The sequence below is a fragment of the Malaya genurostris genome, chromosome 3 (assembly GCF_030247185.1).
Source record: "Malaya genurostris strain Urasoe2022 chromosome 3, Malgen_1.1, whole genome shotgun sequence".
Classification (NCBI taxonomy): Eukaryota; Metazoa; Arthropoda; class Insecta; order Diptera; family Culicidae; genus Malaya; species Malaya genurostris.
In genome coordinates this window covers 259,338,084-259,352,646 of record NC_080572.1, presented here as the reverse complement: position 1 = coordinate 259,352,646, position 14,563 = coordinate 259,338,084, and the positions used below count along the sequence as shown (strand labels likewise).

The 14,563-nt window shown below is 38.3% G+C and overlaps 1 protein-coding gene across 3 annotated transcripts in view; it reads left to right on the top strand.

Moving 5' to 3' along the window:
* The first annotated feature begins 1,985 nt into the window (after positions 1-1,985).
* Positions 1,986-14,563, top strand: part of LOC131436607 (uncharacterized) — a 593,756-nt gene continuing 581,178 nt past the window's right edge. For all 3 annotated transcript variants that reach the window (XM_058605425.1, XM_058605424.1, XM_058605423.1), the window contains exon 1: positions 1,986-3,317. The gene's annotated coding sequence lies outside the window, so the exon portion shown is untranslated. The remainder of the gene's footprint in view (positions 3,318-14,563) is intronic.

Here is a 14,563-nt window from a genome sequence, read left to right as displayed (position 1 = left end):
ACCTTATCGAGTACACAATTTGACAACACTGGCAGCCGAACGACTATTGTTTTGAGGTAATTAGAAATGAATTAGAAACTTTTCGCTAGATGGCAGGTGTTTCAAAAGTGCAAAACAAAACGGATTTGATTACGTGACAAGTGGAACAGATTATGTGACAATTATTCACTTTACGCTTTTCCCACACACTGTGTCTAGAAGTTCCCATTTCGGACGACGGACGACGAACGAATAGTTTCTTCATAATTTGAAAATCAATTACGCATGTCGAATGTTTGAAGGGTTTCAAAGTTATTACATTATTAAGGACAACGATAATCAATTCCCAACGATCCTGTTGCGGTCATGGGTGCCTACCCAAGCAATCATAAAAGTGCCTACATGGTATTAATTTAACGCCATCCTCTCGGATTCACGTTCAAATATCGTTAAACCCAGCTTGTCTTAAACGAGGTTACAAAAGGGGGTTAATTGACATCAAGTACGGCATAACAAAGTTGGTAGTCCTTCTGTTTGCTGCTAGCTAGCCTAACTCGGCGACTTCTTTTATCCGAGCACTTATCCTTCAACCCACCCGCAAGGAACGAAAGAAGCGACAAGAGTTTGAATTATCTTTTGTTTTAATAACCCCACCTACGTCGGTAGTATATACTATGTGGCGGGTCGGTGGGGAAGCTTTCTCCTAGACAAGTCGTTGACCGTTTCACTGCGTACTGTAGTAGTCAGTCGCCGTACGTGTCTACTCGCCCAACTAACTCTACTTGCCCCTTCCCTTGGTCTTGGTGTTGTAATGCACTCTTTCTATTTTTTGCCTTACAAATCCATATTCGTACTGTCTGCTAAAGTGCTAGCCGCCACGATTGTTGTTGGGAGCCCAGAGGCAGTTCTGAGTATCGCCAGTCATGTCAGCTAAAGCCACGGTCGGTGTGCTCTTGTAAAGTAAAATCGATTTTTCTCAGTTTTCCTTTTTTTGTATACTCTCTGCGAACAACATAAACTTACTATTCTGGCTTCGATGTTTCAATTTGCCCCCACTCTGTCCCAGTGCCGAGGGGCAGGCAGGGTGAAACATAGTAAGAGAAGTCCACCACTTGGTTATGGTTAGAAGGACCCGTCCGTTGTTGAGTAAGGATTTCCTCCCCCTTTGGCACACGGTATAACCGACGGCAGCAAGGTTGCACTGCAGCACTCTTACAGCACATTCTGAAAGTAGAGCGGCAGAACGGAATGAAATGTAATCTACGGCATTTGCTACGATGAGCCGTCGGAGGATAACATCTCACCAATACATTATAGACGACACGCTTTTCCACCTTTACACAAACGGCTTCCAGTGGTGGCGCACCGGGTGGAGCGATGGAGACCAGTAATGTACAGCATATAGCGATTTAGAGGACGCACATCCATAAACAAACATTGACAACAGAAAACATCAATGAGGCTCGTTTCCAATGCAGTGACTGTGTTCGCTGAGAGAAGAGGCGAAGTGCGCATGGCATCGGGAGAATCCATCGCTTATAGTACAATATTATCATACTGTGCTCATTTGTGAGGTGCGTTGGAAAATATAAACAACTTTGATTATGGGCACCGAGATCAGGTACCCAGTAAAAAATTGTTACCTTTAACCTTAGAATTTCTCCAAAACTGTAATCTCTTAAACCGATGCATTGGAACAATAAGGACCAATGAAATATTCTAAATAAACTAATATTTTTTCAAGTTGCAAAAATTCCTAGTTTCAGTTTGATTTTCGAAAGACGTGTCACACTTCATGTTGTTCAGCCGTTACCCGTTGAATTTCCCATTGAGAAAAGCAATCCTTTCCAAACCAACGTAGTAGGTATGTTAGTATGCCCGATCAGCAGGAGCGTGTGGAAAAAAAGAACCCTCTCTCTCATTCCGGATAAAATTTATCCTGCTTGGTTCTCTCGATCATCGGACCAATCGAGAAAGGATATGTGCGAGGATGGATCTTGCACACACCGCCAACAGTTGGAGTTTAGCATTGGTGGAAAATGGTCGTTTCGCACTAGGTTCGTCCGGAAAAATATTGCGGTAACTCTAAACAAGCGCACTGGATTACCACACTAGAGTGAGAGCGAGTGGACCAGTAGGGGGTGGTGTGGTGTGCGAACGCTGTTGGCGCGAGTGAAGTAATTTTCCGTCCACCCACTTTCGAGTTTTGAACCATTCTTGGAACCTGTCCCGCTGCGCTTGCTGCGTATGTGTTGGTTTCCGACGGGTGTTCGCTACGCTAAAGGTGTGCTTTGAAGTGAGATGGATCCTTCGGAAGGAAGGAAGTGAAAAGCCGAAAATGATGGTGACTAATTATTTCTGCGTGTTCTAGCCGAGTACGCTTTTCTGGTAAAGCTATAAAGACGAAATATTCGGAGGTTGTGCACAGTCGATTCAATCCGGAAATACAACTGTTGAGGGTGGTGGGTGCGAATGAGTACCCTCGTTGAAAATTAAGATTCAGCTGATTGCGGTAGGAGCCCGAGTCGGGTGGAAATTGCTACACGGTGCAACCCTCAGCAAGTCCTCACAATAACGGTGTAATTTTTACGGTGGATTTAATGATACTGATGTTTTGATAAAGCTGTTGCTGATCCTCATTTGGATAATTGTACTGCGAATACGCAGTGAAAGTGGATGAATGTTTTCTAGTGCACTCACGGTCACTCGTCTGTGTTGTCGTGAGCCCGGTTCCTTAAGGTGAAGAAGTGTATGTGGTAGTGTTTTACCACCAAGCGCCAAGGATACAATTCCAGGCTGTCGATCCGGCAGTAGGATAAGGGATTCACCTGTGAGCGTTGCCAGTTCCGAAGTATAGTGAAATACAGCAGAAGCAATGCAAGTAGCATATTACTTCGCATAGCTCGTTCAGTTTACGTACAGACCCTCGTGTTCCAGTACTGTTCATCAGTTTACGACGTGGGCTGATCAGGACATCCTAAGTGAAAAACAACTAACGTGACAATTAAATCACAATTATAATTGCAAGTGTTCACAAGAGAAGAAATCGCGTACGCAGCAAAGCAGCCTGTGCAAGAAGCGATTAAAATTTTAGCGTGAATAATTATTCCTCCAACAATTACGCCGACAGACGAGAGAAGAAGCAACGTCGAAACTTGACAAAGTGGAGGGCAAATTATCTCGGAAGCGGTACACCCGCTAAGAAGGAAAATGCTCACGTGAAGATATTGTTTTGTAATTGTGCGGAAGCTGTTTGTAGTGTTGCGTTGGACGGTTGAGGTGGTTGCCGTACTCAACGACACTTGGGAACTATTTGATCTTCAGTGTGATGCGGTTAGGTTAGTACTTGGAATAATTGCACTACTCTTTAAGTCTCGCGAAACACTGAATATTCATCTGAGTTGATTATTTAAATAGAAGTCATTAAATGATAATCGCTTTCAAGATTCATGATTTTAAGTGACGATGTACCCTGGTATGATCAAACAATGTACTTTGGAAAACAAGTTAGAGCTATTATTTTGTATCAGTTATACCAAATTAGAACAGTTTGAATTATTGAGACTGCGACCCAAAGATTTCAATTGAAAAGTACTGGAAAATTATCTTATACTTTGAATTCCTTGATGATGCATCATAGATTACACATTAAACTTAGCACTACCGTGAAAGCCGTTCTAAATACTATCAACGAGGGTGGAGGGTAATTTGGTTTACTGATAGCACCTTCCTTCATATTACCATCGTTCCTGCAGAAGTATTTACAGCAAAATAATTTTTTCTCCATATCATCGAAAATATATTCAGCAATCCATGATCAAATATGCAGTAGTATGAGATAACTACGACTAACTCTAAATTTAAGTTGTTCAAAATGTTTGGTATGAGCGAGCATTAAGGTGAAAATAAAGTGAGCAAAGTTCCAACCGCACGAATTGAACGAATCATCGCACAAAGTGTATCGCGCAAAACCGACACAGAAGTACGCATATTTTCAATGGTTGAGTGCAGTGAGCTTACGACATGTTTTGTTCGCTAGTGAAACTGTTCGAGTACTCAGTGACGAATATCGGATCAGAAAAAAAATACGTTTTATTTATTACTAATAACCAGTGATGTCCGAGCTCAGCACACGAGCTGCTCTATACCTGCAGTGTGTGCCTATTAAGCTCGTGTGCTGTGCTTTTCAAACCAGACTTATGAGCGTGTGCTATTTGTGTAGTCCACCTACTGACAAGAGACAATACAAGAGCGGACACTGTGTGCTTCAAAATTATATTATATTATTAAATAAAGAAAAAAAAACTGGCACTCAAGTCAGCACATGAACTAGCACATGAGCCAGCTCACGAGCTAGCTCCCCATTCCAGCTCATGAGCCAGCAGATGAGCCAGCATCGCGAGTTGGTTCTTCGAAGTATACGACTCCCGATCTAGTAGCAACACAGCACACGAGCGTGTGTTTCAGATTTCGTATGCGTATATTTGAAAAGGTTCAGCACACAGACTGTATGAGAGCCGGGTCGTATTCTGGTCCATCACTGCTAATAACTAACATATTGCTACGACACAATTAGTTTCCATGGCATGTTGTTATCGTTGCTCTTCTAGAGTTGATCGTGGCAACGTAGTTGAACAGAAACCGGCACTAACTAATATGAGGGGACACATTTGAGCATGTTGTTCAAGATAGTCAATTTAGTCATTCAATTAATAACCAAAATACTCTTACAATTGACTTTCTCGTCTATTGCGAAATTGTTCATTCTCTGTTACATATCAAAACCTTTGGTATGATGAAAATACTTCACCTAGCTGATTTCAACTATGCACCATTTCATAGAAGAACTGAATAATATTCAAGCAAGATTCTTTTTATATGGAGTTACAACTGGCTTGTAAGATGTTCACTAAAAATATCTAGTTTGTAAAGTGCATATCATATCAGTACTACATGGAGTGTGAAGTTCCGAGCCTGTCAAAGAAAAAGTCGTTTTTTCCGTGAAAATCTATTTCATTCCTCAGTATAATCTCCATCTAGAGCGACACACTTGGCCCATCGGTCCTCCAACATCTTGATGCCCCTTTGAAAAAAAAACCTGCTTAATCCACCTAGCAGTGAGATGATACCTTTTTTCTTATCAAACCGCATGTGTTTTTGCATGAATATTCTTCGGTGTTTTAGTTCTCATTTCATTATTTTAATGACCGTCGTTCTAAGCGTCAATTTGAGATTTTAATCACTCATTGCTCTGTAATGGCGAGACTGCAAATCGGATCGAATTTGAATCTAAAAGTGTGACAATCGGTTTACGGTACAATGAGTTTACGATTATTTAAGGTACTTCCAGAGCCGGTATTTAGGAACCAGTATAACCCAAACCGATTCGTATGGCCATATGACGAATAAATTGCAATAGTTTTGAGTCCAACTTTAAAGCTTTTCGGGATTGTCATCTTCTATATCCGTTTGAATTTTAAAAATTAATCATTCTGTAATTGTGGAGCAGGGAAAAGCCCAGTGGAGCTAGTTTAGTCAAAACTTTCTCTCCAACAGGCATAAAACCTCCTCATTTTTTGCATCAACAGATTAGAATGATCCAAATAATACATGATATATAATAACTTAAAACTAAAACTTAGAAGTTATACAATGATGAGAGAAAACTAATACTAAATATAGTATTCTAGCTACTAGAAACTATCGAGACAGATAACTAAGTATTCTAAGAAATGATTGGAAACGAAGAGTACGGCGATGACTATCTAAGTGTAACAATTGTAGAAGATCTTAACAGTCTATACGAAATCAGTGACAAAAATGACCTTGCAGACGTCATTTCGAACAGAGAGCAAATCTAGGTTAATCAGCTTGCAACGATCTTCGTAGCTCGGAAGGTCCACGAAAGACGACGAAGTTCAAAACGGACGAATTCGCGTTGGATTGATTCAAGGCGTTGAATGTCTCGAAGGTAAAAATGATGCATACTCTAGAGTTGAGCGTATCAAGCTACAGTTAATAATTAATGTGAAAAATCATTTTTATATTAATCACCTCGAGTACCCTAAACCGAAAAATCGGACTGAAAAGCAAGGTGTGTGATAGGATCATAAAACTTTTCCTTTGAATTTAAGACTATATCATCCTGTAGTTCCGGAACCAGAAGTAGGATCCAAACATAATTCAGCAACCCTGTTTGGGAGCATACGACTTTTCATACGAATCTGAGTTTTTAGAAAACAGTTGAGTCATCTCCGAGAAAATTGAGTGAAATTATTTGTCCCACATGCATTTGCTGATCTCGACGAACTGATTCGAATGGTATATGGGTGTTATGTTCTTCCAGCATTTATTGCTGTAAGTAGTTTAAATCAATATAATTATGGAATTGCTTTCAACTCAAAAATGCTGCTATCATCTGGTTTACATATGTCATATTCGAACGATTATGTTGCCAAAAACGAACCGTGCTAAAATCGGTCCGAGGCAAAATGTCATGAAAAAGGATGCGAAACACACTCTTTTTGGTACTTAGGAACAATGGGATATAACAGTATAAAAAATCTTGTTTCACGTAGCTCCCAAGCATTGCTTTGTCATACAGCGCTCAAAACTCATACTGATGGAATAGAGAGAAAAGCCGCTTACACAAAAATGTCGATATCTCGTGGACCGATTTTAACAATCCGTTGTTTTTTTGGATAGCTATTTTCGAGCGAAATTCAAGACTTAACACATATTCCGTTTTAAAGGTCAATTGTGACAGTCATTGTAAAAAAACTGAAAATTTTGACATAAAACTTCGTATAACTCAAAAAGTAAACTTCCGATCTCAAAACCATTCAATAGCGTTCTGGGTGACGGGGAGACCTTTCATTTGCGACTAGTTTGATCAAAATCGGTCCAGCCATCTCTGAGATCTCAACCTCTTTGTTGACAACACACATACAGACACACACACGGACATTTGCTCCGTTCGTCGAGCTGAATCGATTGGTATATGACATTCGGCCCTCCGGGCCTCGGACAATTTTTCTAATGTTTAAGCGAATTCTATACCTATTTTTTTATATATAAAAAAAGGTAAAAAAGATTTGTCAAGGCCTTCAAAATAGGTTCCATTTCTGCGAAATGGAAGTCTATTTCTGCGAAATGGAAGCCTATTTCTGCGAAAATATCTTTCACTGTAGAAACCATTTCAGGTTTAGAAATAGATAATAGTCGCTAGGGGCCAGGTCTGGGGAATACGGGGGATGATGATGCGTTCCACAAATCATTTAATTTCACCGTTTATGTTTTATCAGGATACGAAACTCATCTTTTTCCATAGCTTGATGAAAACTAGAACTCGTCTGACACGATCAGCTGTTATTCAAACACTATTGGATAGATTGTCATGAAATTTTGTAGAGAGCCATCTAGAGGCTTGTTCTCAACAAAAATATACACGGTTTAAAACTATTCACGTAGATTCTGTTAGAGTCCCGGGACTTTACATTTCATGAAGTATCTAAGTGAATAGTATTTTACCCATCTCATGAATTTTCGAAGGAATTACAGATACTTTTTGCACACGCTTGGCGGCTGGATATCAACAATTTATATTTTACAATTCTTAAGTTCGGTTTCTGGATATTCTTTCAAACCGTTATTCAATTGGTATTTTCGAGACATGTTTGACAATTAGGTTATTGAAATTATTGTCATATTAAATAACAACTTAGAAATGAAAATCCTAGATGCCCAAAATGTTTGAATTATGTAAGTGACATATTGAAAGTGTGCTAAATTCACACAAGCAAACAACTGGTACACCCAACTGGTTATCAATATTTGGAATAATATTCTTCATACTCACGTCATCCAGTTATGTCTCTGACATTACTCTCTCGCCTTTTAGGGGTTTTAGGAGATTTTCGATGGAAATTTTGAAAAAACCAAAAACAGCTAAAATGGCTAAAAAATTCGGAGGATTTTTCGAATGTTATCAAAAATAGCACTAAAAAATGAGCAAAAACTTTACGTCTGCTTAGCGGTTCAAATTGAACTGCCGAGTTTTGCTTTAGGCAGCTCAATTTGAACTGCTCTGCACTGACGAGTCAAAGACGAAACGTAAAGAAATTTTTAACTTAACTATTTTTTCATCCCGTTTCGTCTCGAAAGCATTTCACTAAGTCGACTGTATTCATCATTGTATCAAAGTTTTATCACACTGAAAGCTAAATATTATTGAAGTAATTAAAGTTGGATATAATCAAAAACAGTTTTTGTAGCGAAAAGAGTCCAACGGTTCGAGATGTACAAAAATATCGATGACTACGATGAACAGAGCTCGACGTTAGCAATCACCTAAAAACATGAATTATTTGCAATGGACTCCGGTAGTCGGTTCAAGTGCAACCATAGGGAGCGTATCATTTCGCTGAAAGCCGTTTCATCGAATGCTATTTCTTCGAAAGTCGTTTCGCCAAATCGGACAATTCGCCGAAAGTGTCAATACACCGAAATGGTCATTTCGCCCAAAGATACATTTTATCGAAAGGGACATTTCGCCAAAAGTGAGACTTCGAAGCCATCACAGCGGCGGGCATCTCAGAAATGCATGAAGCGTCCGGATCTGGTGTAATAAAAAAAAATCGAAATTTTTTTTGGATGCCAATGACATGAAATGCATGAAACGTTGTAATCTCAGAAAAAAAAAATTTGGAAAAAGCGACGTTGAGACTAGAGAATTGGAGGCAAGTTTTCTTGGAAATTCTGTTCTTAGGATCATGAACTATTCTTAAAAATCGGCCAAACAGCTTAAGGCGAAATGACCCGTTCGACAAAATGTGATTCGGAGAAATTACCCTCTCGATGAAATGGTTTTCGACGAAAAGGCTTTCGACGACTAATGGCATAAGTGACGTATACGTCAAAACTCATTACCGCTCAGTTGTATATTGATTAACCGGTATCAAAATTTTTGACTCGTTCAAGTGAGTGCTGTGGGGCTGTGAGTCGATTTTGAAGACCATTTCAAGTTTCGGAGATATAATCATACAAGTGACGTAACCGACAAAAATATGTGATATAAACGTTGAAGCATGCTTTTGTTTATTATTTGAATCAATATAAACAAAAAATAGATATTGTAGTTGACATCCGATGGAATTCTTCCCGATATTCTCCAATTTTTGTTTGTTTTAGTAATATTACATTGGTGTTCAATTAAAATAAATGTATCTAATATTCGAAATGAGAAATAATGCTTACAATCTGATGAGAAATTGATTAACTTTGACATATTCTCAAGTGCTGAAACATGTAAATTTACACCTCTGCTTGAAAGGCGAGGTAAGTTTAACACATATTTAAATCATTCTTGTAAAGTTTAGCCATCTTACGATTTATGTCATGTGAGGATGGTCAGAAATTCGAATTACTACAAATCTCGTATCTTACACTTCATTTATCATAAAATCCCTGTAAGCGCGACTGCAAGTAGATGCTATATATACTGATTTCTCTGCTGCTTTCGACAAGATCAATCACCGGATCACAATTTCGAAATTGAGTAGACTTGGATTCAATGGACCTTTTCTTAATTGGCTGTCTCCATTTACATTTTTACAAATTGGTGTAGAGTAAACCGAATGACCGTTAATGCTTCAAAATGTTCTGTTATTTCATTCACTCGCAAACATTCTATGATTGAATTCTACTACACGAACTTACAAACTGTTCTTGACGAGAATCGTGTATTAAAGACTTAAGAGTTATCTTGGATTCGAAAATGAATTACAAACAGCTCATTGAATATACCATCAATAAAGCCTCGAAACAAACAAAGCATTATATTGTGCTTTGGTCCGTTCTACACTAGAATATGCAGCTGTGGTTTGGTCACCCTACTATCAAAACGACATTCAACGCATAGAAAATATTCAACATAAATTTATTCGTTTTGCGCTTCGCCAACTACCATGGAGAGGCCCCCAAAATCTTCCGAGTTACCAAGATCGCTACAAGCTCATAGATCTCGATCTACTGTCCGTTCGCAGAAATGTGTTCAAGGCAGTTTTCATTGCTGATCTTCTCCAGTCATGAATTGATTGCTCGGAGCTGTTACGTTTGCTAGATTTTGATATACGTCGTCGTTGTCTTCGAACTCATCCTTTCCTACGCATTCCTGCCGCCAGAACCAACTATGGCCACAACGAGCCATTTGTCAGTATGTGTCGAGTGTTCAATCGCTGTTCAAGTCAGTTCGACTTTTATCTAACTCGTGATACTATCAGGAAATTGATTAGTCGAACACTATGTCTTAGGAAGTTTATCGTTAGTTCTAAGTACTTAGCTATGTAGTTATAATAGTTAATGATATGCAATATGTTAGTTAGTAATATGAAATTTATCATTTGGATATTCTGTAATCTGTTGGTACAAAAGATGAGGAGGTTCTATGCCTACTGTGGACATAGTGTTAGATTGATAATAACTTATCTCATGTGGGCTTTTCCCTGCTCCAGAAATAAAATTTAAAATTAAAAAAAAAATCAGAAATCATTCGAACATTTTAATGTTATCAAAGACATCATATTGACAAGATACCCAGCTCTCACATTTCCCGAAAAAATCATTGGCAGCATCCTTTTTTAGGAGCATGGCGCCCTCAGGCGAGTCCGCGTCGAATAATTCATAAAATTCAATACAAGTATTTTAATAGCTTAGAGAATGGATCGTAATGGGATTTGACATTATCTCAAGTTTAATATAACCCGGTGAACGACCGTAACTAGGTTAAAACCGGGTATAAATAAACGATATAATAATAATAATAAGTTTAATACTGGTACAATGCCAGTCAGTCTCTGATATACATAGAGAACGATTTCTTACGCATATACACATTAAATATGTGGTTCAGTTGGAAGAACAACATCGCATTGGTTCTGATTGAGAAGGTTTTCTCTGTTACTTAAAGCCAAAATGGTGGCAACCAACTTGTTTGCCTAGCTGGCGCATTATGGCGTAGCTCGCAAACAGAGCATGGCAAATGTTCCCGGAAATGTTTACCCGTCACAGTCGCAGCTTCCAAACGGTTATTGATTGAGGTTTTTTGTTTGGTTCGAGATTGTGTTTCGTAGAATCATTTCTGTTCTATATCGAATGGAAGGGGAAGATGGATTGCTATGAAATCTCGGATGTATGGCGGAATATAATTTTTAGATGAAAAATACCATAAGTATGAGAGAAAATGTTTGAAAAAGATAATTTCGTTTCAGTTCTACATAACGGTGCATATCTTTATCGAAAAGGTTGAATGCTTCTGCAAAAGTTCTATTTCAGTGATGAACTTTCAATGATAACAGATGAGACGAGTTAAAAAGGATACTGTTATCCTGGTTGGAACGGTACCAAATTGAAAATCAACAATCATCGTAGAATGCAATGACTGGAGTGTCGCCCAAATCCAGCTGATACCAGAAGAAATGCGAACTTTTCACAAATGGTACCATTATATGAAAATCAGCACACCGTGACGACCCTTTCTGCGCTGCAGCCACTGGAAATATTTCAATCGCCTTCGGGTTGTTATATAAAAAAAAAACGTAGACACTTCCGCCTTCACCCGTCTCCCGGTTGGCATCATCATCGACAGGCGGATTGGTCCTTCAGCATATCTGATGGTGCTTGTTGGAGAATAAATAACGCATATTACGGTAAATCCGGTGGGATAGCTATGTGACTATAACTTTCCGTTATTGATTTTGCCTTGCTGTCTGGTGTTGGTAGTAGACCTAGCAAACAGAATCTCTGCTATCAAGAGACGGAAAACATCTCACAGAAAGCCTACATAACCCGGACATGAGCTCGCTGCTACACGTGCTTTGTTCGGGCGATGATTCATGTCGGTACATTTGTCGTAGTCTAATGCGAGTACCGACCACCTCGACAAGGAAAAGCATTGAGCCGTTTCAGTGTTTGCGGAAAACGTTGAGAACCTATGCTATGTTTGTGATACACTAGTGTTCTCAAACTACAATTATTTGAACTGTTATCATCGTAGAAATACTCATTAATGTTTTCTTTGAAGTTGTCTTTTGTCTGCAAAAACAAGCATAAAACATGGGTATAATTTTCGGAGCGATTTGAGGCCCAGGTTAAGACTTCCTATTCGTAAAATGAAATATTGAGATGAGGTTCTTGCACAAATGGCTTTGATGATGAATATAGCATACTCATCTACATTGCCGTTTATGTTTGATTTGGTACGATTCCATGTTGCTAACTAAGCAGACCCAAATTTACGTCAGATAGGTTATGGCACCTAGTGAAAAATTCTTAAAGCGTCACAAAAATTGTGTGACTTTTGCGTATCCTTAGCGGTTTAAATTGAACTGTTCTAAGCACTGATGAGCCGAAGGAAAAACACGAAATCGAAACGAAATATGAACATAATGTACAAACCAAAAAAAAAAACAAAATGTTCATAATCTTCCAATTGAAAGAGCTTCGAGCCAAATTCAGATGAATTTTCATTTATTTTGCATCTTTTCAATGACTCGTAATGAAGGTTCCCGGTCGTCCAAGAACTTCGGTGAAAAAAGGTTTTAAGATCTACACGAACATGAAGCAGTTTATGAATAATTTCTCAATGCTGCTCATAGTCGTAGAGCTACAACTCCAGGTAGTTTTTGGATGGCCTGGTGTAATCAAAATTTTCCTATTGATCGCATGTTGCATCACGAATATGGACCGAGAACGATAAGGTGGTTAATGCACTTTGTTAAACTGGTAGATCTTAAGACCTGAACTTCAGGTAGTTTTTGGATGGATCATCGGTTACGGTGATAGACCTTAAGGGCTGAGGACAGTACCGTAAAGTGGTAGGTTTTTTGCTATTTCCCCGTTTCAAATTAAATTTTCTTGGAAACGGTGCAGGATATAGAAAAACCCACCTGACAATGTCTTCGAAATTTAGTAGAGAATATTCTGTGAAATTTTCAGAATGATTCATTGAGTTTAGCGGTCGTGTTGTATTTTTTTTGACTGAAGAACTGCTGAAAATTGGAACGCTCGGAATTACATACTTCTACTTGTTCATCGAATATCTCGGATTTGAAGGCTTGTATCATAAATCTACCGTGACAAAGCCTAGGAAATTTAGTTTAGATGCGATTAGTACATAAAAACATATATGTTATCGCGATAAAAATAAAGTCTTTTATTTTTATGTTTAACAAAGTCAGTTTCAATGCATCCGTCATTTTTTTCGCTTTGGTTTCCTGATAGCATTCTGAAAAAGGAGAGAGAAAAAAAAATGGCTCGACAAGGCTGCCAAACACACAAACGTTTCATTGTGTATAAACACATTTTTCTATTTAAAACTCAACTGTCCTCAGACCTTAAGGCCTTTTCCGAGGAGGTTTTTGATCAGCAAATCTTTTCACAGTATGTCATTTTTTTGTAAATAGTACTCAATAGTCATAAAAATGTGATTATATACAATATTTGCTTTCCAGATAATTCTTGGATGCCCATGATCTTATTTAGATTCTTTGAAACTAAACAATTCATGAATGTACATTTCACAATATTCAATTCCCTGCAGCATGTTAGATTGTTTTGTATATGTATATAAATTAAGATTTCCTTCATTATGCAAAAACCTTTTTCAACGTGATCTTCGCGTAAATTAAATAAAAAAACCAATTTTAATCCACCTAGTGGTGTAATGATGCCTTTCTCATATTACTCATTACCACTTTCGGTGCTCTCGGAACAGGAAAAGAGGGGATCAGTAGTGCCGAATTAAGTTTTCATGCCCACAAACTAACAAGCTCTACAAACTAGAAGAATTCATCAGACAGGAATGGGATTTGTACCTGTTTTTAACCATCGTTCGTGGAAAAATACTAATAAAATTGGTAATTTTCCACTTATCACGCTTTAGTTCCGGAACCGGAAGTCGGATCCAGATAAAATGTTCTACAAATTTGTAGGATATTATAAGACCTTTCATTTGAATCTTAAATCGGTTTAGTCGTTCGAGAGATAATTGAGTGTAAATTTTTTCTCAAATTTTCACATATTACCATATAACTCCGGAACAGGAAGTCACATTAAAATTAAATTCAATAGCAAGCTATGGGACCATAATACCTTTTGTTTGAATCTTAGTTTGTGAAAATCGGTTCAGCCATCTCTGAAAAAAGTGAGTGCATATTTTTTTTATTTTTTTGGTACATATCATCCTAAATCTCCGCAACCGGAAGTTGGATCGGAATGAAATTCAATAGCAGGCTATGGGGCTATGAGACCTTTCATTTGAATCTTTGTTTGTGAAAATCGGTTCAGCCATCTCTGAGAAAAGTGAGTGCATATTTTTGTTACATACACACACACATACACACACAGGCATTTGCTCAGTTCGTCGAGCTGAGTCGAATAGTGTATGACATTAGGCCCTCCGGACCTCGGTTAAAAAGTCGATTTTCACAGTGATTGCATAGCCTTTCTATATGAGAAAGGCAAAAATGCATTATTTCAAACAAAACGCGTTAAAAAGTCGCCTAAATTAAGTTCGCGTAAATTGAGG